Below are 25,943 nucleotides of genomic sequence, written 5' to 3' on the forward strand. Positions count from 1 at the left end.
CCGGTCGAAAGCTTTCTGGAAATCCAGACTTAAAACCCCAAGTGACAGAGATCTTTCGTGAGCATACCACAGAACATCCCTAATGATAACCAAACTGTCAACGATGGTGCGTCCTTGAACTGCACATGTCTGGTCAGGGTGGATACATGAATGAAGAACTTTCCTGAACCTACAAGCCAGGACTTTAGATACCAATTTGTAATCCACATTTAGTAGTGAAATTGGTCTCCAGTTTTGGAGTGATGTTTCATCTCCTTTTTTATAAAGGAGGGTGATAACCCCTGCGGAAAAATCATGTGTAAAACAATCATATTGAAAACCCTCTTCCAGGACCTGCAAGTAGTCAGAGAATAACAGTCCCCAGAACTTCTTGTAAAACTCCCAAGTTAGACCGTCCAAACCTGGGCTCGAGCCTTTGGGGGAGGATCTCAGTGCGTCCAGAAATTCCTCACCTCCAAAAGGTTGCCCAAGGAAGTTACTTTGATCTAATGTTAACCCTCCTGAGAGTAAAGAACAGTACTCTTCTAAATCTGAAGCTGAAGGTGTTTTGACAGAAGCATCATACAAGGACTGATAGAAGTCCAAAGCAATGGTCTGGCATGCATCTACCCCCTGTAATATGTCCCCTTTCGCATTTTGTAATTTAGTTAGCAGCTTGTGCGATGCGTGAGCTTTTTTAAAGAAAAAAGAAGTACACTTTTCATCTTCTTGGAAATGCTTGACCCTTGAGTGGAAGATAGCATTTTTGTTCCGTCTGTTTAACCATCTCTGCATGTCTAGTTTCGTAGAGCGTACCTTGTCTTTAACATCACCCCCAGCTTCTCCCATTTGGTGGAGGAGTATAAGTCTCCTGTGTAAACGCTGGAAGTCCTGCCATTCCCGTTTGCGTCGGAGTTTCCCTTGCTCTTGGAAGAACAGCCGTGTTTTAGTTTTAACCCATTTCCACCATTGGCATACATTGGGGAAGTGAGCCTTCCTTTGGGCCTACTTCTGGTAGCTCATCACATATTTGTCACAAATCGGCTGGTCTGTAAGGTCATTTATTAATTTTCCATGATCCAGGACCCCTTTGAGGTCGATCAGGAACTGACAAAGAGACTGTGATTATATGGTGATCTGAAAAGGGTACTGGTGTAACAGAGCTGCTATCGGCGCAGAGAGTTTTAGAAGCAAACACATAATCAATGCGTGATCGTGTGAGGCCGATATCCGCCTCCCAAGTGTAGCCCTCACCTGGCGGATGATGCTTCCGGAAAGTATCATATAGGTGTAAATCCTGTATGAGAGTTAATAACAGTTTTGACGTAACATCCAGTACATAATTTTGTTGGGACCATTGCCTGTCCCTGCTGTGTGTGATGCAATTGAAATCCCCAGCTAATAAGAGAGGTATAGCACCTGTTAATAAAGGTTTGATTTGATTGAACAAGCCCTCTCTTTCTGTTTTGGAGGCTGGTGCATAAACAACACAAATACGTAATGATATACCATCCATAAGTACTGAAATCAAAAGAGACCTTCCTGGGTATAAAACCTTTTCCTCCAAGATCTGCCAATGTTTGTTTTTAAGGAGGATGACCACCCCATCGTTTCTATTAGCTCCTCCTGACCAAGTCGATGGCCCATATGCCCATTGTTGTTGGAATGAGGTGTAGCGCATCTGATGGGGGCGATAACACTCCTGAAGGCATATAACATCAGCTTGTGTGTTTGCAAAATAATCCAATACAATTGCTCTGCTGACAGCATTACCTATGCCCCTCACGTTGCAAGAGGCTACTGTTACTGCCATAATGAAAACCATAAGAGAATCAGCCATATTTACACCTTGGAAGAGGTAGTTGCCCTCACTGACTCTCCTTCAGTGATGCAATCCGCTCGCAACTGGTGATTATGGAGGTTGAGAACAGGGCCTCCAAATCTGGTGTGCTTTCTATATCTATTATGAGGCCATCACTGACGTCCATGACCTGTGCAACATCTGATAAACCCTTCTCGGTATCCGAGAGGGAAAGTAGAGGGCCGTACCTGCCCCCTCGGGGAAGGCGGTCCAAGGAAGAAGGACGTCGCTTGGAGCGGATGGCAGCAGGTGAGTCCATTGGGCTTTTAGTACATCTCGTTTTGCGTTTGTTGGAAATGTACGTAGTCCACCCGCTGTGCTCCATATCCTTCCCCCTCTCTGAGGTCACAGTCGAGGAATGCAAAGAAAGAGCAGTGTCCAGTGCAGCCTGCCTCAGACCCTGTACTGCCTGCTCTGTGGTGATGTTTTTAACAATTACTTGCGCTGTGGGGGGGGGGATCACTGAGACACCAGAATCAGGGACCTCAGTGATCGGACTCTCATCCTCTGCGAGGGTAGGTGTTGCACCAGGCAAAGCGGAGGAAGTTGCGCCCTGTGATTTAAGATGCTTGCGCCGCGCTCTTCTTTTGAAAGCTGCAGTTTTAATCCTCTTTGTTTCTATGCGCTCCACCTCATCCCCTGCCAGCTGAGACAGCAGAGGAACGGGGCTAGGAGGATCTTCCGTGTCTATGGGAGGCACTGCCGCCTCTGGCTCCCCCTCCTGCTCTGTTTGTGCACTACACCTTCTAATATCTATACCATCAAGGCAACCCAGTATGTCAGAGTCAGTAATGGTTGTTCCTGCCGGGTCTGTAGCTCTGGTTAAGCTACTGGCTGGGTGGTATGAGCGGCTGGAGCATGTTGCGTGGAATGGGTGCCAGCTGCTGAGGCATAGGAGAATTTACCCCTGGGGCACATTTTAAAGAGGTGTTCCTCACTACCACAGAGATTGCATTTCTTTGGAGCAACACAGTCCTGGGCCTTATGAACTGCCCCCCCCCCCCTGCAGTTCCTGCAAATGAGCCCTGAGCATTGTTCCTTGGAGTGGCCAAATTGCAGGCAGAGTCTGCAAAAAAAGGGGTTGCCCTGAGTAAACCAAAAACCCCTTATTGGCTCCCAGAGTGAATGTCTGTGGTGGATGTGCCAACCCACGTACTCCTTCAGGGTCTTCCTTGAATGTTACCACATATTTCCTCTTCCCATTCCAAATCCCACACAGGTTTGTAATCTTTTGCCCCCCTCTGATGGTGGCACAGTACCGACTCAAAAACACCTCAATTGGCCTGGGATCCGTGTACGGGTTGTACATATGTACCACTAGCACAGTCTCCTTAGGCACAAACATAGGGGTTACAGAGAGCCCATAGAAAGCATTACTGTGTTGTTTCCCTGTTGCATTGTGGAGAAAACCTTGACAGATAGACTCACTAGAGAAGGTAACATCAAACACGCCCCTGTTGGAGAAGTCCTGCACACATTCAATTGCCCTCTCCGATATATGACACTCCTTCTTTAACACTTCTTAAATGAGAAACAAGACATTCTTCTCCTTCCTTTGAGCTTCATCAATTTCCACAAGCACTGTATTTGGCACGTAATCGGATGAGCGTATATTGCCAGCCATGCATGCATATGAGGCCATGCTAATCGCCTCGATAGGGCGGGGGAGTAAGCCCCCAGCAGGTATCTCAACTTAATGTCTATCAGCACCCACCGAGCTCCTGTGCGATTGAGGGAGCAGGCGTGCCGGCTTTTTCGTGCTGTGTATTAGCAGAAACAGAAGTGTTCAGGGGAGTTTTAGAAAATCGAAATAAACTATGGGAGCGGGCGTCCGCCACTGCTCCGGTATAACAGGCAGTCTCACCTGCATACAAAATGGGGATCCGAGGCCAAGGAGCGTGATGGGATCGGAAATGAAATCCACCCGTTGCCTCTGTAGAAATGTCACAAGCGTGCTCCTCCAAGAAAGGAAAAGCAGAGGTTTTAAAGCTTTTATTTCTGTCCAGTCTTACCTCCGAATGGAGACACTCGTGGCAACAGTAGCAGATGTCAGGCAAGACCACGATGAGATGAGGCGTCCCCCATTCCCCTCCCTTTCCCTCTGTCATGAGGGGGCCAGCGTGATCTGCGCGGCCAGGGGAGGGGTGGGGGTGTAGGTAGCTTCCCTGGGACACCGCAGACAAAGTCGTCCGATCCTCTGGCAGGTGGAGAGTGCAGGGCGAAATGGAGCAGACTGCTCCTCCACCCAACTTGTCGTGGGGGTGTCACCTAGATGCCCTTTCAGCTTTGGGGTGTGCAGCCTGGTCCCAGTCAGGCCAGGTGCCACAGGCCCGGCCCCGCAGTTTCAGGGAAAGCTAGTGACCCCTTTTGCAATGTTGGTCTCCAAGAGATCTTCTTCTGGATTTTCTTCCTGCCCACCCTACCCAGAGACGTCAGCCTTGCCCTGGTCAAGCCAGAGAATGAAGGCCCAGTCCCTCAAGGCAGGGAGGACAAGCATTATATGCCCTCCAAAAACCCTTCACCTCTAGTGACGCAGCCTGGCTCCGGTCAAGCCAGAGTGACGCAGACCCAGCCCTTCAGGGATCAGATCTTTATATGCTAAAATGCATATAGTCATTTCACAAAAGTGAAAATGAAAAATTAGCAAGCAGTGAGAGAGGTGATGATTTTGGGATCCTCCCTAACCTAGGGGGAGAACCAAGCAGATGCCTTGAAAACAAAAAGCACATCTTCTTGAACGAGTCGGTGGTGGTCCCATCCTCTTAGGACCACCCCAAGCACAGTTATTGGCAAAAATACAAATCCCAACCAAAGGCCCTGCAAAGCATTATGGGACGAGATTAGCAGTGGGCAGTGAATATTATAGTGTCCAATATCAAAATAAGTTTACAAAGAGCTGCAGTTCAACTAGTCTTTACTAGATGTCCCTCAGGAGTCAAATGCAAAAGCATTGAAATTATTATTACATCAAGCTGCTCACGAGTCAAATGCAAAAGCTTCATGAAAGAGTTTCAATGCTTTTGCATTTGACTCGTGAGGGACATCTAGTAATGACTAGTGGAACTGCAGCTTGATGTAATAATAATTGCAATGCTTTTGCATTTGACTCGTGAGGGACATCTAGTAAGGACTAGTTGAACTGCAGCTCTTTGTAGAATTATTTTCATATTGGACACTATAATATTCACTGCCCACTGCTAATCTCGTCCCATAATGCTTTGCAGGGCCTTTGTTTGGGATTCTATTTTTGCCCATAACTGTGCTTGGGGTGGTCCTAGGAGGAAGTGACCACCACTGAATCGTTCACCAGCATGATATGCTCTTTGTGTTCAAGGCATCTGCTTGGTCCTCCCCCTAGGTTAGGGGGGACCCCAAAATCATCACCTCTCTCATTGCCTAATACTTTGATTCACAGTTCACTTTGGTGAATTGGTTATATGCTTTATAGCATGTAAATTTGCTTTATCAAAGCATTTGTGGGTATTGTTGATATTGCTGCTATACTACCTGTTGTACCACACAGTTTAGTGCTATGCCCAGGGTTAGTAATTTCACTGATAATTGAACCCACCCACCTCTTCCATTAAGCTCTTCCCTGTACGGCAGACTTGTCTCCTCTGCCTGCCTGGCACTCTCTAACGTGCAAAGTCAAATGTGCTCATTGCAAAACACAATGCATAAAATATAACAAAACATTTAGGATGGTTATAATAAATTAATTTAAAAAAGAATATTGTTCTTAAAAGTCTATATACTGCACTTTTAAGAAAGTGGTGGTACTGAGGAATCTACAGATATCTGCTCTGCAGAATCTGCCAACAGCACAAAAGGTTGGATAAGCTTAAGAGGCAGCGGGAGATGGGAGTGGTCATCCATTATCAGACTGGCTGTCATAGGCTAAGAGCAGATAATTAGACATAGGGCCTGATTTCGAGTTTGGCGGTGTGGGAGCGGGCTGCCCCGCTCCCACACCGCCAACCTGACCGCCGGTCGCCCACCAGGTTGCTAGTTTCATCATGGTCTCGCGGGCGGCCCTTTAGCGGTCACACAGCGGTGCCTATTAGAAAGACACGGCAATGGGAGTGCCCAAGTCCGTTCCTGCACGACATGGACTGTGCAGTCCATGCTGTGCAGGAAAGGGGGTGCATGGACACAGGGAGACAACCATGTGCCCCCTGCAGGCCCAGAGGCAACATGGAGCCCTGCAGGCCCCCCTTAGTTTCCACACCGCCAGCATTTTCATGGTGTATGCACCGCCAGGAGGGCGCTGGTGGTGAGGAAACTTGTAATATGCTTAGCAGTGCCGCAGCGACACCACCAAGCATATTGCTGCCTTACACCACCGCTCCCCGCCAGGGATTGCAGTTCCCCAGCGGTTGCGGCGGTACCATGGCGGTTCAACCGCCAGAGTTGTAATACGGTGGTCAGACTGCCAGTATGGCGGTAGCCCCACTGCAACCCCTGCGCCACCATGGCAAACTCATAATCAAGCCCCTGATCTTTACATGAAAAGTCAGTTATAGCTTATTATATATAGAAAATTACTAACATTCTTCTACACATCTAGACGTCATGCTCACCACTGTCATTCGTTAAAGGGGGTTGTAAGGAGTAGGACAACCCCATAATAATTTCTTAGGTCATGACCTAACGATCAAACTCGGGTCGGCAGTCTGCAGCAAAAGTTACATTAACGCACTGTTTCTGCAGACTGGTACTGGGATGGTAGCATTGTCTCTGAATATATGTGTGATAAGTAGGCAGGGCCCAATGTATTGAATCTGACTGGGCAGTATTTCAAAACTAGTTTTGAAATGGGTACCTAGTGGGCTCTAAATTCATGTCCCTTACAGGGAAAAACAATTCTTAACGACTGTAGAAAGAGGTAATCCATAACAATGCTGCAGTTCCTGTTTACATTTAATTTTTACTTCATCTTGCATTTTAAGTGGGTTTTTTTATATTGAATTTCTGTACTTTTTCATGCAATATATGACTCTTTTTGTGATCCGAGTCACACCAAGAGTTGGAGTGAGTCCTGGTTGTGGGTGAGTGTCAGTGCTTCATTTATTTATTTATTATTATTATTTATTTATAAATTTATAAAGCGCCTGGTGACCCGGAGGCATCCCCGCGCTATGTAGCTATGATAACCCAAGAGGAGGGGGGACCGGATGATTATTTGGGGAATAGGAAAGTTTTTAGTTTTTTCCGGAAGAGAGCGTGGCAGGGTTCCAGACGCAAATGGCGAGGCAGTGCGTTCCAGCCTGAGGAGGCTTTGACCGAAAAGCGACGGCCACCGGTCCGAGCCTTCTTAAATTTAGGGACGATGGCCAAATGCTCGTCGTCCGAGCGCAGTGCCCTAGGGGCTTTGTAGGGGGCGACAAGGTCTTTCAGGGCGGCAGGGCCGGCACCATTGATGAGTTTGTGACTGGTGCACATTGCCTTAAACTCAACTCGTTTGAGCCAATGGTTGCAGGTGGGGTCCACCGGCACTCTTTTTTGGGGAAGAGTACTTATTTTTCATCATCATAATTATTTAACAAGAACAAGACAAAGAAAAGCAGCAAAGCAGAAAATGAGGAGGAATTAAAAGACAGAAAAACTATGTAAATGTAAATGTGCAGATATTTTATATAGCGCAAATCACCAAGCGGTCTCTAAGCGCTTGCTTAGGGAACCCGTCCTGGTATTCCCCTGTGAGATAACCCAGCAGGGCATCCACAAGGTGAAAGCCAGGCATCCCGCCGCGAGGGGCCATTGTGGAGATTAAGCAAGCTATTGCCCAGAGTCGCAGAGTGTGAACCCATGAATTGAGTATGCACTGGAGCGAGAATTATCGAGTCCATGGACAATTTATGGACTCAAGACCCAGCCGAGCCGGGAATTGAACCCTGGTCCCGGGCTGACCTCTGCTTCCAGGTCTGCCTACTCTAACCAGTGAGCCACACTTCTCCACATATGATAAAGGGAGAACGCAGGGCTGGAAAGGGACCTGCAACAGTGAGAAACTAATATTTGCAATGCAATAGGTCTAGCATTTACACAACTTTGAGCTATTGGTATTGTAAATGACAATGCCTTTCATTTATGTTTTGGCTTATGAAAGATAAATAAAAGGCATTGTCATTTACAATGCCAATAGCTTAAACTTACTTAGTGCGAGACCTATTGCATTGCAAATGCTCGTTTCCTATTTCTTTACATGCTGAAAGCGGCCATCAGCCATTTCCTTTCATTTTCATTACTTTTGTTACAATCGCGTCAACTGCACGGGTGCAGCGATTGCATAAAAAGTAAGCAATAGAAAAGCATTTTTTTTCTAATTCGTACTTTTGATGCAATCGGGGCACCCGCGCGGGTGCCGCGATTGTATCAAAAGTAATGAAATCGAAAGTAAATGGCGGGCAGCCGCTTTTAGCATGTAAAGAAATAGGACTTTTGAAACGTGCGCGGCAGGGGAGGGAAAACATAAATAAATGAGGAACTTTTGAAAGGTGCGTGGCAGGGAAGACACAAAGAGCTGCTGTGTTCACAGCACGGGTTCAAATGAGTGAAAAAAAGAGTGCAGCAAACACGGGAAATACAATCAAAATGTAAGGGGACGTGTAAAATGGGTGGTCGCCACAAAGTGAAAAACACACCCAAAGGGGGCCAAAGAGAAACGTCTTGCCAATAAGAACAAAGGAATTAAGAAAGACACAGGAAGGAACAAATGGAAAGCTGTGGGCGTGGCCTAACCAACCTGTCTAAATACTGCATGCCTCACATGCGCGCTGCTAGGCTCGAGCTTAACATCATTGACAATGCCAATAGGTTTGGTTTAAAGGAATGGTGTGTGGTAATATGAACCACTACAAATACATAGAATGGGAATTAATATGTGTTTGTGTGGAAGCAAAGAGCTGTATAGTAATGTCATTGTAAGTTAAAAAGTTGAGTGACAGTTTCACTATCAAGCCAGACCAAAAAATCTGTGTCGGTTAATGACTGTCCTCCCATCTGTGCTGCTGCCAAAGAAAGACAAACACCACAACCTATCTAGCTATCCAAGACACTTTTACAGCATTTCAATGTCATGTGTGTATCCCTGAAAGTTCAAGCTTCGCCAGATGGATAAATAATCAAAATGATTACAACTGCGTGGAGAGCAAACACTTTTGATTGGGCAGAAGTTGTGAACTTCCACCCAAAAACATGTACTCCTCGCTCCCAACAGAGCCAATGCCCCTTCCTAGTAATGACCGCATAATTGTATGGCGACCGCTGCACTGTCAAGCCAGACCATAAAAAGGAAAGGCTGTGTAGGGTGGTGGGCATATGAGGCATGAGGTAAAATCAAGGTTAGGCAGCTTTGGTATTCGGCACACGAACATTCAACAGTTTTGCTGTTAGGCTTCTGAGGAAAACTTTAGGCCCTAGGACTTATTCATTTCAAATTAAGCACTGGTGAAGAGGTACAAATGACAGCTCTGGAGAGGAGTCTGAAGCAAGTGTGAATTTCTCACACAGTGCCTGTCAGTATGTCATAAAGGTGTTCAGACTTCATGCATGTGCAACTCTCGACTTTACTGCAGACTGCACAGACCAATGGCCACATAGGTGTCAATTGTAATTGTTATTCTATGGAACAGTGTGTGAAGGAGGTGAGCAGCTGTTGAAATACTAACAGTGCCATAGGAAAAATGCAGTGCGTAAAGATGAGTTGTGGCAGAGGTCGAACTGGGTGGGACTTGTGGGTCACAAAGTGCCCTCCCTTTTTTAATTTAACAAAAACAGTTCCCCTACTTTTTGTTTTTAAAAGACAACCGTCCTGGGTTTGGTTAATTCTGACACAGTTTTAATGGAAGGGAGGAAGTCTACTAGGCTGTGAAGAGAGGGAGAGACAGAAAGCAAAACAAGAAATAGGCCTTCTTGCTAGGATGATTGGTGCCTGAAAGAAAGGCACATATGTGCAATTGGTCAACTCCACATGTACAGGCTGCTAGGAAGCTGGGATTGGGTTTATTGATGTTATCGCTTGAAGCTTTGAATAACAAATGTTTGTTATTATTGAGAGGTATTGTAAGGGTGTTAATCGCCGAGCTGTGAAATGCTTGCTTTTAGTGAAATTTTATAAAAATGTGTGCAATAGTCTGTGTATGCTAAAATCTATATTTCGGAAGGATTTTTGGTTTTATCTTGAACCTAAATCTTGTTGTGCATTTTGTGGCAGCCTATGCGATACTGTGTGTCACGCAAGTTTTTTAAAATAATGCCTTACACACTCCTAGTTCTTTCTGTCACAAGCTGGGACCTCGTAGCACTAAAAATGCATTACTATTCCCCACTGCACCAACCAGGATTCAGGTCTGTGGGTCTCAGGTTACACACACAGACATGGTCAGTGATCGCATTAACCCGTAGAGGTTTCATCACATGAAATACTGCATTTCCCACTATTTACTTTAACTTGCATTTATTATTAATTTAAGATGTGAAGTATTTTAGAGGGCAGTTACCTACCTGAAGGTGAAAGACCAACAAAATAGTTACAGAATATTTTTTTTGCCATGCCCTTTGTCCCTGCCCCGCGCTCACTGACTTCACCCCCTTCGCACACAGGATCACCGTTACCATACATTTTTTAATGCACTTCGACCACTGGTTGGTTGGCTGTGTAGGGGTGGCGATAAAGTGGATGACAGATGAAGAAAGTGGCAAGAGGTTGTGCAGACGAAAATTATTTAAACTACGCCAGATAATTCTTGTAAATTGGGGAACTTCATGTTGCACCAGTCACGTAATTACGCAGCCATTCGTTGTAAAAATGTAGTGCAGGAACAATGCAAACAACCAGGACTCGAGCAGCTGCTGTTTGCAGCAATTGTGTTTTTCGTTTTATTAGGGTTTCATGATAAATTGGCACCAGGACACATTTCACTTTAAAATATAGCGCTAAATCATAGATTTTCATTTTGTGCAACTAAGCGAAAGCAAATTCCACAAATTCCACAGACCCCTTAAAAATTATGATGTGTGAGATAAGCAGATGGAGAACAAAATGTTCAAAATATGCGGGGAGAAAAAAGGGAGTAAATGTTTAATACCGAGAAACGGCAGAGGAAAGTGGCATAAGGGAAGCAGAAGTGATTGAAACACTTTAGAGACCACCTCCCCTCCCACAGATCTTAGCAATGTTTAATTCAGGCTCACATTTTCAGAATTGAAACATTTTCACTTTTAATTATTTCCAACACAATCATTGTTGTTACCCGTTTATTTCATACTGCTAACAAGCATTGGCAAAGTCAATAGGTGTGGCTTGATTTACTTGTATGTTGTGTTATGTGTCTGGATGCCGTAACAAAATTAACAGAGAGGCACCCAAATACTGGTCAGGTGTCATACTTTGTAAAGCACATGATTTTAGTATTTCATGTTTTAGGTCACAGCCTTAATTACGTAGGCCCAGCCTCTTGAAAGGGACGCCTAGTTACACCCATCCCTCTTAAAGCACTGGTCACAAGGGATGATGAGAGCAGATATGTGACTATGGCACAATGTTGGAGCTTCACACCCCTCTCAGGCCTTGGTTGTGGAGTTTGTACAGTTGTGGCACAGTGCTTCAACAATTGAAGTAGGCTTTTAAGTTAGGTGCTCCCTGCTGCAGCATCAGTTGAAAGTGAAACCCTGGTGTATATGAGAAGTGTCAGACATAGGATGTGCATGCCAGTGATTGCATCTGGTGCTGTTTGACCCTAACAAAATCAGATTTTATTTATTTTCACCAGCTTCAAGTCTGATCTTCAAACCCTCAGTGTTGCACCACGTGCTTCCCTTAGGCTCGGTCTGGACCATCCCCCTCTCTACAGTGTGTACTAGTGAGTTAAGAAATGCCCGGTCGCTCTCGAGCTGACACCGTCCAATACTCCCTGGTGGCCGAACATTGCCTGCAGTAGGGTTGGTATTCTGTTACTCCTGAGAGGATTCCATATAGTATTCCCTTGGTACTTTAATAGTGCCGCTCATCAGTTGGGTCTTGGCTACTGGAATTCATTGATGCACATCCATGACCCTTTTCACATACACTGTCCGCCCATAGAGATGGTAAGTACTTGCTGGGGCACTGCATCTCTTCCCACACTCCCAGCAGCATGCCATGCTTATGTGCAGTGGCATGCAACTCGCACACTTGCACCACTTTGTCACTCCTCCCGCACCACATCCAACATGTCCCATAGAATGCCAAACTACAATGAACACCGTTTGCACCCAGTGCTCTAAAGGGCATCTGGGAATGGGACGCAAAACGCAGCCCTTCACTTGATTATAAAGCATTATGTAAATGATACAACTGCACAATCTAAAAAGTGCTTTGGGCCTCACATGGGCTAAAGAGCCACTTAATAATCAATACAATGCAGCACAATTCAATACAATATCCTAAACACGTTTTCATATTATACGGCAAATACGCTCTGCAGAGGAATGTAGAAGGGCATGTAAAGCCCGCAGCTGACTGTAGGGATCCGTATGGATGGTGAATGTGCTCTATAAAGATAACAGTAAATACTCACACCCTAAAAAGCATACACAATACCATCCCACTGATCCACAAAGCAATAGTAGGTACAACAACACACTGAATTCACAAATGCAGTGTCTAAAGGGCTGAAATCCACCAGAAAATGTATGTCGCCACCCCAAAAAATATCTTACCCTCCATTGCCATTTTTTCTGAACAGCACAATACTATTTTAAGGCTTACAAAGTCTACCTTCTTTGCAGTTTACCAGTGTAAAAGATGCTCCTCAAATACATCAACATAATCCCACAATCTGTAAATCCACCTTCCCCCTTACACACAGCAAATTATTCCAGAAGAATCTTTGAGGACCTCTGCTACTGCAAAACAAACAATACACCAAAACCCACAAGGACCACTGATAGAAATGAAACACTTCCTTCCCTTACTGCCGTCATCCAGCATCTGATCAAGCAGATCATCCACAAATGAAAGAAAAGCATCATCACTTACTCTGAAGGCTACATGACTGTGTTACTCAACCAAACATATTCAGCAAATTCCTCAAATAGAGCACAAGTATCTTAGAGGGATTTTCACAAGGAAATGGCGAAAACGGTGCTGCACGCAATTTAGCAGCGCCGCGCCATTTAAAAAACACAGGGATGCGCTATATTTCAAAGAATACGGCGCACCCCTGAGTCTCCCCCTGGGCTGCCTAGCGCCAACCCAGACACATTTGCACTATGGTGCAAGGGTGTCTGTGTTGCAGGGGTGATTGTTTATGTGCAAGAAGGGACACTTTCCTGCACATAAACAATCTTTAAAGGCGATCTGCTTTTTCTATGTGTGCTGTACACACGGAAAGAGCAAAAACGAGGAGAAATAAAAGTATTTCTCCTCAGTGCACCAATATAACGCCTGCTATTCAGTGGCGTTAGTTTTTGGTGCTTTATCAGATTTACTGCTCCTTGTAAATCTGGGGCAGCCTCAAAAAGCAATGAGTCTTGCACTGAAATGCCTGCAGCAATATCCATTGCGCGCCCCTTTCACGCAGATACCTGCGTGAAAGGGGACGATTTCTCCAAAGAGGCGTTATGCCAAGCAAAGTGGCTTAACGCAGCTTTGTAAATATGGAGCAGGGCATTGCGCCACTGGAGAGTCGAAAAAAGTGATGTTTTGGTGGCACAATGCGCTTGTAAATACACCCCTTACTTCCAGATATCACACAATCAAATCATTTTAGAAAGAAATAGCGGCCGGATACCCTCAGACAAGCACTACCTAACAACTAAACATCATTAATCCCTAAAACTACTCATCTCTGAATGCAGACATATTTGCATATTTCTCTTTTACAACTATGGCTGTTTTTCTGCATCTTACTGGCTCACAATATCCGAGAAACTAATTTCACAACGTTCTGCCTCAATAAGAGGAGGGTAGAAAGCAGGACTGACATGAACGGAGATAAAAAAGAAACAACTCGGAAAATGAGAACACCCAGAATCAGATGCCAAAGTCGCAGAATAACTAGCTGGTGCCAGTTTCTCATTTTATTTTGCACTGAGTGTGCTGTCATGCCTTCCGGGTGATTTGCTGTCATTGGCTCATACACCTGCCCTAGTTATTGGTTGTGTACCATTTTGTCACATGTTCATTTAACGTGTCTGCCTATTTGTTGCTATGCCCTGAGGCACAAACCAATTTGTTGGTTCCAAAATTAATAATTTCTTGCACAATTATAACCTACAGGAGGCATCCACTTGTCTTTAAAAACAAAAAGGTGTGATACATTTGTAGTGGTGGTGGACAGGCCATACTGGCTATCTATTGGAATGGGACACAGCAAATCTATGGCATTCCACAGCACATTACTTCATGCCACACCCCTCTATGCCACTCCACTCTACGTCACTCCGCGCCACTCTACTCCATGCCGCTCCACACCACTCCACTCAACACAATGCCACCCTAAGCCACTCTGTGGCACTCCACGCCACTCTATGCAACTCCATTCTTCTCTACTTCACCCCACTCTACGCCACCTCACTCTATGCCATTCTATTCTATGCCACTCCACACCTCTCTATGCCACTTGGCTCTACTCCACTCTACACCACTACCCTTAACACAATGCCACCCTAGGCCACACTGTGGTACTCCACGCCACTCTATGCAACTCCACTCTTCTCTACTTCACCCCACTCTATGTCATTCTATTCTATGCCACTACACACCTCTCTATGCCACTCGACTCTACTCTGCTCTCTGCCGCCACTCAACTCTTTACTTCTCTATGCCACTCCACACCAATCTAATCTATGCCACTCTACTCTATGCTGCTCCACTCCACGCAATTCCAGTCTATGGTACTCCACACCACATGACTCTATTCCACTCTGCTCTATGCTACTTTACATCACTCCAGTGTACTCTCCGGCACTCTAGTGACCGCTACTCTACACCACTCCAGTTTATACCATTCTATTGAAAGCCACTCCAACCACGCCATCCTAGTCTACACCATACCACTCTACTCCACTCCACTCTATACCACCACTCTACTCTTTTCATCTCTATGCCACCCCACCACACTCCTCTGTATATCAATCTAATCTATGCCACCCTTCTCTATGCTACTACACTCCACACAATGCCAGTATATGGTACTCCACACCACTTGACTCTACGCCACTCTATTGCACTGCACACCACTCCACGGTAAGCCTCTACATTCCACTCTGCCACTCTACTCTACGTCACTTCACTCTACGTCACTGAAGTCTATGCAACTCTACTTTACTGTACACCACTCTTTTCTATGCCACTGTGTTGTTCACCACTCCATTCTACTTAATACCACTCCATGCCACACTACTCTATGTCACCCTACCTTATGCCACTCCACTTTATGCCACTCCACTTTACACCACTCCACTCCACTCTACTGTACTAGGATAGGGAAACTGAGTCCGGTTTGACTCCCAATGTTTTAATTATCAAGTTCAATTGGCCGCACACCGCTCGTCACACCAGCAAGTTGCCCCAAGGAACTGTGGTCAATGTAGTGGCGACGGCGAGTACGCCTATGCCACGGTGTGTGTAAAAAAAAAGTATGTGTCGCATTAGCCATCCCTGGACACGTGTTTCGAGGTAGTTGCCTCTCGTCAGCAGGGAGCAGGTAAGTGTAAAGGGGTGCCGCGTGGACTGCCAAAAATTAAAAACAGGTAGAGTACCTCTCATGGCGCGCGGGTGCTGATCCAGGACTCGTCAGCCCGGTGGCTCAAGGGAGCCGTAATATATCAAGTTCAATTGGCCGCACACCGCTCGTGTTTTAATTATGTTAATGTTGGTTTAAGCTTTTAGTGGCGCGGCCTCTTGATTTATTTATTTATTCCGTTCTTTAACAAAATCGCATGTGAGACACTTGAAATAGCGCTAATGGGGACCAATTAAATCATAGTTGGGACGCTTAATAGAGCGCGCTTCCCCTGCCGCCCTCACCATTTATGATAAATTGTGCTTTACTCTTCACTAGCCAAGGACACGCGCCAGATATGTGCATGTTGCATACAATGTGTGAATTAATGCTGGTTTTGAATTTAACCCAAGCACAAATCTAGTGTAATTACCATTTATGATACTGAGTGCCTTATTCTTCACTAGCCAGGGACATGAGCAGAATATGTGCATGTTTTATACAATTTTTGAATTAATACCGGTCTTGATTTTAACCAAGCACGATTCTAGTGTAATTACCATCTTATTCTTCACTAGCCATGGAGACAGTCTAGTAGTGGATAGATAACACCTATTCAATACCACTTTGCATGTAGTGGTCTTTAAATGCTGGCTAGGCATGTCACATGTATTATACACTAACCTATAAATCATTGGTTTTGTTTATTCTAATATGCCAGTTTGTTTGTTCTGGCACATAATGGGTCGCTCTCATACCCAGCATGCCCTGTTAAACTCGACCTCTGCAAGAGGTATAGTGTGTGACATAGGTTATTACCTTTCTCAGCCACAGGTTACTTATCAACCTGGGCCCTTTTCCTTTTCGAGTAATTGGATCATCTCTAAGAAGTCTGAGTACGTTCGTTTCTTGAGCCTATATATATTCTTTGCCTGTAAGTGTTACACCTCAGTAGCCCTGGGAACAAAGGTGCTAGTGTACCGTCTCCTCTCTTTTTCACAGGAGCCTAAAAGCCCAGCCTTTCTCAATTACAGCCTGAAGCAATATAGCTATTTCTACTGGTAAATCCCTATGACGTTTTATTATACATATATTTCTTTATTTGTACACACCACCCGACTAACCTTATGTTATTATCCGTAGGTGCCCACTCCCCTACCCTCACCTTTGTCCTGATGAAGATCCCGCCCACAATGCATGAAATTGGCTGTTCCGTTTAGGGGTCGAAACGTCAACACTTCTGTTTATATTTTTGTTAGACATATACGACAGAGAATGTTTATCTGTAACTGTGTTATGACTTGCCATTTAATGATTGGACAGTAAACACTGTCAGGATAGTTTGCAATTATCTTATTGATGTATATATGTACGCACCAATGTCCTTTTTCACAATCCTTCCCATACACCTATCACCTCACTCCTCTGTGCACCTGTTTCTGAAAGAATATATCCATTTAGGATTTGTTTTGTACTTTATAAATTGATTAATTCAAATACTATGATGCAATAAAAGCACATCCATTGTTGGAAAGACTATATGGTGGTATTTCACTATTGATTAATCTACTGTACTGATTGGTCTGTTCTAATTGAGCTCCACTGGGACACAAACTTACTGTACCACACTACTCTATGTCACCCTACCTTATGCCACTCCACTTTATGCCACTCCACTGTACACCACTCCACTCCACTGTACTCCACTCGAATTCACACCACTTTACTCCTCTACGTCACTCTACTCTACACTACACCACACCACACCACTAACTTTTAGCCATGCTGAACAGCAGTCACGCTGTTGTACAACGTGGATAAAAGACATTGGCAAAGCCAATAGCTCTCACTTAGGCGGCACTTATTGGCTTTGCCAGTGCGTTTTTTATGTAGCCATTAGAAGGCTTTAATTGGCAGTGACTTCATCTGTGCACATCTGTAGACATGATTTTTCATAGGCGCTTTTATAGGGCATGGGCATGAAGGAGTGGTGAGGCACACGCGGGTCCACAGATAAAAATTGTGGGTACAACTAGTCAATGCAGATGCGTATGTGCAGTGGCATATATTTAGTATCAGTCATGGTGTGGGAGTACTGGGAAGAGCACAGTAAACGGGAGTAATGCAGCTGGGGCACAGGACTCCTTGTACCCCTGTCCCCGACATCACTATTTTTACCCTTAGAAGAAACAAAGATGAGTGATGGCTGGGTAGATCTTTCCAGACCACAGCACTTTTAGGTCCCGATCTACTAACATACAGTGCTGCGCAAAAACAGTGCCACATTAGCATAAACTAACTTTGGAACACAACATCACATCAGTGTCCAAACTCCATTAGTCATTGCACAACATACAATTGTATTGCTTCAATGTCCCAATAATATATATAAAGTGAGTGTAATTGGGCTGATACACTGAAAAGTGTCAACATCACTAACAGCAAGTAAAATGCCCTAATGTCATGTTTACTACTACACAGCGCACGTGGACATAGCACCAAATCGTTGCACCAGCCATAAAGAGAGGCAACCAATGGACTATGATGAGGCCCATATAAAAGTCCTCCCACTATCCCTGAGTAAGATGCACTTGAAGGTGTAATGCACCAACAGAGACCTAAGCTGCTGCAACTGGAACCAAATGAACCCAGGGGAAGGCTGCCTGGGGAGCAAAGGTGGGACAGATCAGAGGGCATCACAGAGCAAAGACATAGACTAAGAAGTAAAATGATATCAACCAATATAATTATATTAAACCTCCTTGAACAAGCTATATTATCTTTCAGCCTACAACAGGTCACATGCACTACCAGTGCACTTAAAAGTAATTGTACTCTGCTGATGTCCTCTAGATACTTCCAGAGCAAAGGTGCAGCAGTAGCTGAAGTCTCAAAAACTGCTTTTCTTCGTTTTTGCCACGTGCTTTGGAAGCAGTCTAGGCCCTCACACAAAACCTGCTAACGTTCTCCAAACCAGAATTCAATATGCTAATGCTAATTTCCCTTGTGTCATATGTGGCACACACCTCACATGTGTCCAACCTGCTGACATGGAACATGGTTACAGGAAGAAACAGGAAACATGCACTCCATAAACATGCAGGCACTCTGTGATACAAAATACTGCTTCCAAAACTTGCCAGACAAGTTTCCAGGCAATACACATGCTTCTTACATTTGAGGCATGCTACCATTTTGAAAGTGGAGCTTACTGAAAGGTATGTACGGCACACATGAGCACATGAAATCAACATATGTAATCAATTCTATACTCCATGACACGGGGCAGGGACACTGGGGGGCATATGTATCAACATCTCCATTTGCGATTCTCAAATAGCGATTTTTAAAGAATCGCTATTTGAGAATTGCAAAACGGGATGTATTTAAACAATCGCAAAACTTTTGCGATTTCTTAAAATTCCTTAATTGCGATTAGCAAATTGCGAAATCGCAATTAAGGAATACCTTCCCATTCATTCCTAGGGGCAGGAGACCCATAGGAATGAATGTGAAGTAATTCTCAAATTGCGATTCGCAATTCGCTAATCGCAATTTGAGAATAATTTCAAAGGTGCAAGGGTGTCATGATGACACCCTGATGCACCCCTGAAATGAGCATGTGTGCGCATATAGCGCACATACATGCCCCAAGGGCATGTATGTGCCGCACGTGGCACTTTGTAAAATTCAAAACAGTGCATTTTTAAAGGAAATCGCAAATTACCACCAACTAGAAGTTGGTGGTAATTTGCGATTTCTTAAGGATAATTCGCACAACTTGGGTGCGTGTTACATATCATTTAACAAATCGCATTTTGCGATTTCTTAAATGCTTACGCAAAATTAAGAAATCGCTAAATTAGCAATTCCTTAATTTTGCGATGAGATATTGGCTCATACATTCCGATTAGTGATTTTTTAATCGCAAACGCTGTTATTTTGCGAATCGCAGCGTTTGCGATTAAAAAATAGTTTGATACATATGCCCCTGGGTCTCAAGACTCCATATCACAATCCAATCGCTGAACCCGATGGACCACAGAGTGCCGCAGTCAGGAAGACACACAGTAGTATAAAGTTCTACAGACAGGTATTTTACCATCAACATCCAGATGCCTGGACCTATCTGGTGATACAGCTGAAAGGACCAACCATAGTATGCAGTACCATTGTGGTCTATTGAACTTTAGATAATCGAGCAGCGTGAGGGGGAATGTCCCTCGGTGACTATCCTGAAAATGACACATCATTTGAATGATTACGTCCACACATAATTGTGGAAGATAAAGTGTTGCTTTTCCTCTACAGTTGAATAAAATGGTGTCTCCTAGAACTTCAAAAGTATGCAATAATATTCGGTTGTCCAGATTCCTTTCAATATAACAGGTTCATAAACTGAATACGATATTTACCATAGATTAGTATCCTTTTCACTCCTCTTGTAGAAGAAAACATGCAAATATAAGAGTTCATAGTATTTAATGGATGACTTCTGAAAACAAAATTAAAGTGCAATCTATATGTTTAAACATGAGTGTTCCGCTAGAATACTTCTCTGGCTCTAGTTCGGGTTTTTATCGATTTCCAAGCAACAAGAGACCGTCCCGTTTCAGGAATTTTGACAACTAAGTCTGGGCTGCAACTTTATCACACCTGCATAGCAAGGATGCTATGGGCCGAGAAGAACTGCATACATTCAGGATGGCTGCCACCATTTCCAAGTCTCATGAGAGTCCTGTGGCTCCAAGGAACATTGAATCGTTCTTTTCTTCACGCGTGTGTCTAGCGTAGAGCATCCCTCCGGATGAGGAGCTTCTTTCTAGGCCTGACCCACACAGGGCTCTGGGCACTGCATCACTGTGCAAGACCGGTGCCCAAGAGATGCATGCATCCCATGGATCAGAACATGGGTCGCTGTTTTTGAGGCATTGATTTTAAAGGACACTAACTCTCAGGCAGTCACTCAGGTTTGAGGTTTCCTTATCATTATGCTTCCACGATTTAAGGATTATCTGTCTATAGTAACCATATTTGTAGCACGTTGAAAGAATTTGGGGAGTTCTAGGCCGAGGAAGAGCAGTGAGATTGAGGAACTTCTGCTATTTCCTGTAAGGTCTGGATCTGAATGGTGGTTTTGCAATAGTACTTGGCTTGTTCACAAGGACATGTATTGTCCTGATGCTTGGTACCTATGTCATTAGCAATCTATTGGAAGTCATAGGTGTTCTATACAAAGGTTCCAAGCTGGAGAGCTAGAGTGGTTAAAGCCTCAAGTTGAGTTGGTGGTCTTTGAAATCCTATTTCTCTACTGTATTAAACTCTTGGAACAACAGCGTCTCCCTTTGTGATTCTTTAGGAGTAACTTCAACAGATTTATAATACCCTATACTATTTACAGAAAATAGGGATTACGATTATAATACAAAACACTAGCAAAGGCAAACAAAACCAGAGCAAAAAGAATAAAAACCCCAGACATTATTGCTCAGCTGGGAGAATCCTAGCCTATGCGTGTTCTCAGACTTCCCAGGCTATTCAAAACATATACGTATATACTTTGGTGTGACCAGGGTGACTGGGCCACGGGCTCATCGGCAGTAATGCCCTTGGGATGAGAATGGTTTGCACATTTGTAGTTGGAACTTCCCCTTCTCATAAAAAAGACAGGTTTATGTAGACTTTGTACCTGTAAACAGTGTCTGCTTGGTAAAGATGGCAAGGAAATCCTTTGCTGGGGGCTGCACTCAGTAACACTTAGATGTAATTAGTTACAAGTTACTGGGCTAATCACTTAGTGACCTGCAGTTGGGCATGGTGGAATGACAACCACTTATCATAGAGAGCACGCAACATAAAATGTGTCCTCATGTAGCGCAACTGGTGCTCACGTAAAGCGCTCCGATACCCGATACCTTCGGGTCAAGTTTGGGCTATATAAAACTCCATTAAAAAAAGCCTTTAGTGAATTGCATACATTATTATTATTATCGCTGTACGCAAGCTGTTTATATAGTTTTTGTTAAGAAACATTGTGTTACGCAAACCATAGCATCATGACAATAGGTACCTAGGCATCATTCTGGACAACAATCTAACCATGACGACTCAGGTCAACTCTGTCCCTTCCTCCTGCTTCTTCATCCTGTGCATGCTTCGTAAGATATTCAAATAGCTACCCCATAGCTCAAGACGCACCATCACCCAGGCCCTCAACTCCAGCTCACTTGACTACAGCAATGCTCTCTACGCAAGGATCGCAGCTCACCTCCTCGAACGACTACAGACCATACAGAACACGTCAGACAAGTCCTGGATCTCCCTAGACAAACCCTCATCACCCCATACCTCAGGGAACTCTACCAGCTCCCTGTACAGACCAGATGCCAGTTCAAGCTCCTGACCCATGCATATAAGGCCCTGCACAACTGCGGACCCACCCGCTTGAACCAACACCTGAACTTCCATTAACTCATCAGACACCTCTACTCTGCGTCCCTTGCTCTAACCCACACCCCACACATCCGTCATATCATAACAAATGCGGAGGTCTCTCCTACCTAGCAGCCAAGACATGGAATGAGCTACCCTTTCATCTATGACCTCCCCATGTCTTCCTGAGTTCGGAAAGTTACTGAAGACCTGGCAATTCAGCTAATCGACTGGACGCTGCCAGCGATTGACAATACACACACAACAAAATATTGTTAGACCTTATAGGCTTACACCTTATGGTTAATATGGGTAATCTGTAGGGCACTACACCGTATAAAGTGAGTGATCATGTCCCATGTATAAATGGTGCAATGAAAAACATGGTGGGGAAAGTAATTGCTTCTAGAGGATGAAATCCACATTACAAAGTGTTACCTTAATAAACCAAAAGTCCCAAATATATACTGTTTTTTGCTGAATACACAGCTGTACCTCCAAAATAGTGTTTGTTTTATCACCTCTAACAAAGTCAATAAACAATGGCAAAGCCAATAGGTCTCACCTATGCAAGAGCTATTGGTTTGTCAAAGTGCTTTATCCACATTGCACAGCAGTGGACTGCTGTGCAGCAAGGCTAAACGTTAGGGAAAAAAGTTATTACATGGCAATACTAGCAGTGTTGTATCACTTTTTTCAGGCAGGAGGGAAAAGGGAAAGGGGCAAGCAATAATGGGGGAGGGTGTCAGGGTATGTGGCAAGCAACGATGAGTGGAGGGGAAGCAGTGGCAGGGTACGTGGCAAGCAATGACTGGGGAGAGGTAAATGGGGAGACGGGCGAGAAATGACAGAGGGAGGGGTTAAGGATACAAGGGAAGCTAGGACTCAGTTCAGGAGGGGGCTAACCAGAAAGAAGCTACGAAATGAGAGTGAAGGTGAAGCCAACCAATAATAAGCAATGGGCAGGCTCTAAGCCCCCAAAATGTCCCACAAGCAATGGCTTATATATGATATATATCCCACTGCATTTCTCAGGCTGGCAGACACATTATGAAGGAGTTCTCATGCCATTAAGCACTGTGTGGGCCACTAAGGCATATTTGATGCCAAACTGGGTATCCTTTATTTAAGTGTTGTGATGCTTTGCCTGATTTGCAAAGACATTTGGGGGGTTGCATGTTCTTTTGGATCGCTTCCAAGTCAACAGGAAAGCACACAAAGACATGTTCTACAATGGTTCTGAGACTCTGATACTTTATGATCCTGTAGTCAATATTCAAAAGCCTCCTGTCCCAGTACCTACACTTAAATTGAGGTTTAACAGTGTGTTTGTTGCTACAGGCCTAGCTATCAATCAAATAGGATTTGTATAGGGCTGCTTTTCACATGTGAGGGTATCCAGACAGTGTTTTTTTTTGCTGCTGAGTGTAGCCAGTCGAATAGCCAGGTCTTCAGACTCTTTCTGAATTCCTGCAAGGAGGGTCCAGCGGTCCAGAGGTAGAGGCTGTTCCAGGTCTTGGCGTCTAGGTAGGAGAAGGAGTGACCACCACTCTTGCTTCAGTAGATGCGGGTAATCTGGGCGAGTGAGGCAGAGCACATTTGTCAGGGGCTCGTGGGTGGAACTTCACCCAGTGATTAATGTATGCTGGTGGTTGTTCGTGAAGGGCGTTTTAGGCATGGGTAAGCATTTCGAACTGGCATCGCTTGAGGACGGGGAGCCAGTGAAGCTTTCTGAGGTGAAGGGTGATGTGGCCCTTCTTGGGAGGTCGACGATGAGTCTGGCGGCTGAGTTCTGAATGCTCTGTAGTGTTTTTAGAAGGTGTGAGATGATTCTTACACAGACTGTGTTGTTGTAGTCCAGGCAGATGGTGACGAGGACCGGGGTGATGGTGCGTTTAGTGTAGGCAGGGAGCCTCTTCATTACTTTTCGGAGTGAGAAAGCAGGCTGAGGATACTACGTTGATCTGGTTTTTCATGGTGAGTTTGCTGTCCAGTATGATGCCTTGCTTTTTGGCGTGTTCTGTGGGTGTGGGTGAGAGTCCCAGTTCTGCCAGTCACCAGGAGTCATCCCAAGGGGATGTATTGCTCCCAAAGATGAGTACCTCTGTTTTCTTGGTGTTGAGTTTGAGGCAGTTATTTTGCATCCAGTGGGAGACGCTGGTCATGCACAGGTGGAAGGGGGCATTGGTGGTGGCGGCTTCTGCAGCTAGAGAGAGGATGAGCTGAGTGTCAATAGCACATAATATAATGTTCATTCCATAGGTCCTGACCAAAATGGCCAGTGGGGTCATATCAGTGTTGAACAGGGTAGGCCTGAGTGAGGACCTTTAGGGGACGCTGCATATGATAACTTTGGGGCCCAAAGTGTAGAGGGGAAGGCGGACGCTCTAGATTCTTCCTGTGAGGAAGGATGCGATCCACTTGAGGTCATCCCCTTGAATCCCCATCTGATGGAGCCTTTTTATTAGGGTGTTGTGGGACACAGTGTTGAAAGCTGCCGAGAGGTCACGGAGGATCAGGGTGGCAATTTCTCCCTTTTCTAGGAGAGTCCTGATGCAGTCAGTGGGTGCAAATAGGGCAGTTTCTGTGCTGTGATTCATGATGGAGCCTTTTTATTAGGGTGTTGTGGGACACAGTGTTGAAAGCTGCCGAGAGGTCGCAGAGGATGAGGGTGGTAATTTCTCCCTCATCTAGGAGAGTCTTGATGCAGTCAGTGGCTGCTATTAGGGCAGTTTCTGTGCTGTGATTCGAGCGGAACCAAGATTGGGATGGGTCCAGGAGGTTGTTCTCTAGGTAGTTGGTTAGTTGGCGGTTGATGGCTTTTTCCAGAGTTTTGGCAGGGTAAGGGGGCAAGTTATGTTTTCCTAAGGCCCCACCACCACCTAAAATTGTTCAACATTCTGCAGTTCTCGTTTTAGATGGAATGTGATGAAGTCACCAGGGTGTGTGGACATACTCTAGTGTCCCATTCCTCTGCCAGTATGCGGGCCACAGAGTCCGTCACTTAATGGGATGCCGTAAATATTATGCAGTAGGGCCTATGAAGTCTGATTACACCCCTGTCTATTTATGTGGTTTTGCTGCCACAATAGATGTATTAATTCTGCGATGATACCTAAGGTGCAAAAATGCTTGTTTCGTACATTGCATTTAAACCTCTAGCAATTTAAGTGTTTCTACCATGCTGCCCTTCTCCTCGGCCCTGCAACTTTAGGTCCTTGACATAGTTACTTTATAATTATTAATAGGCACTGACAATCCATATACCACATCATCGAAATACAGCTGCCTCTTTGTACCAAATAACAGGTTTCAGAAGCAGGAGGCACAATTGTGATTACCGGCTGGTCAAATTGTGTGATTGTTGATAAATCGCTTTATTGCCACACGATCCAGGATCTTTTTCTTACAAATCTGGGAAAATCTAGAGTTGATCAGTTTACAGTAAATATTCATTCAACTTAAAGCTACTTTGTATATCAACTTAAGGAGGCGAAGGGCTGCATCAGCCCAGCCGAAGGTCAACCTGTGACTTTCTGGTTGGACACAAACGTCCCCAGCGTATTAACTGACCAGCTCCGTTACTGTACCGGAATGCGTCCAGGAAGTTGAGTCTGTCTGCATCAGCAGGACATCCTTTGGATCCTTTGAAAACATTGATGAGCGTCTGTGCCCAGTCAGCACTGCAGTGCTAGTACAGAAATGTGTTGTTGATGCCAGCACCACATGCCAGACATGCCTGAGGACATGCAGAGCGACCGGAAGAGCAGAACTCTTGTTCTCATACACTGGCATACCAGGTCCTGCTCAATGTGTGATCTGTGCCAAGATTCAAAGTACGGAACGAGCTGCGCTCCCTCGAATGGATCCTGCAACAGACAAATAGCCTCCTCTTCTGCTCTTGGCTGATCTTCAGTATTTAAGAAGGAGACCCCGCTTAAGACGATGGCGCCGCCTGCAGA

The 25,943-nt window shown here is 44.9% G+C and overlaps 1 protein-coding gene across 1 annotated transcript in view; it reads right to left on the minus strand.

The window, feature by feature from the left end:
* Window positions 1-25,943, minus strand: part of PFKFB3 (6-phosphofructo-2-kinase/fructose-2,6-biphosphatase 3) — a 269,808-nt gene that overhangs the window by 121,177 nt on the left and 122,688 nt on the right. The window lies entirely within an intron of this gene.

This window comes from Triturus cristatus, chromosome 4_1, assembly GCF_964204655.1.
Source record: "Triturus cristatus chromosome 4_1, aTriCri1.1, whole genome shotgun sequence".
Lineage (NCBI taxonomy): Eukaryota > Metazoa > Chordata > Amphibia > Caudata > Salamandridae > Triturus > Triturus cristatus.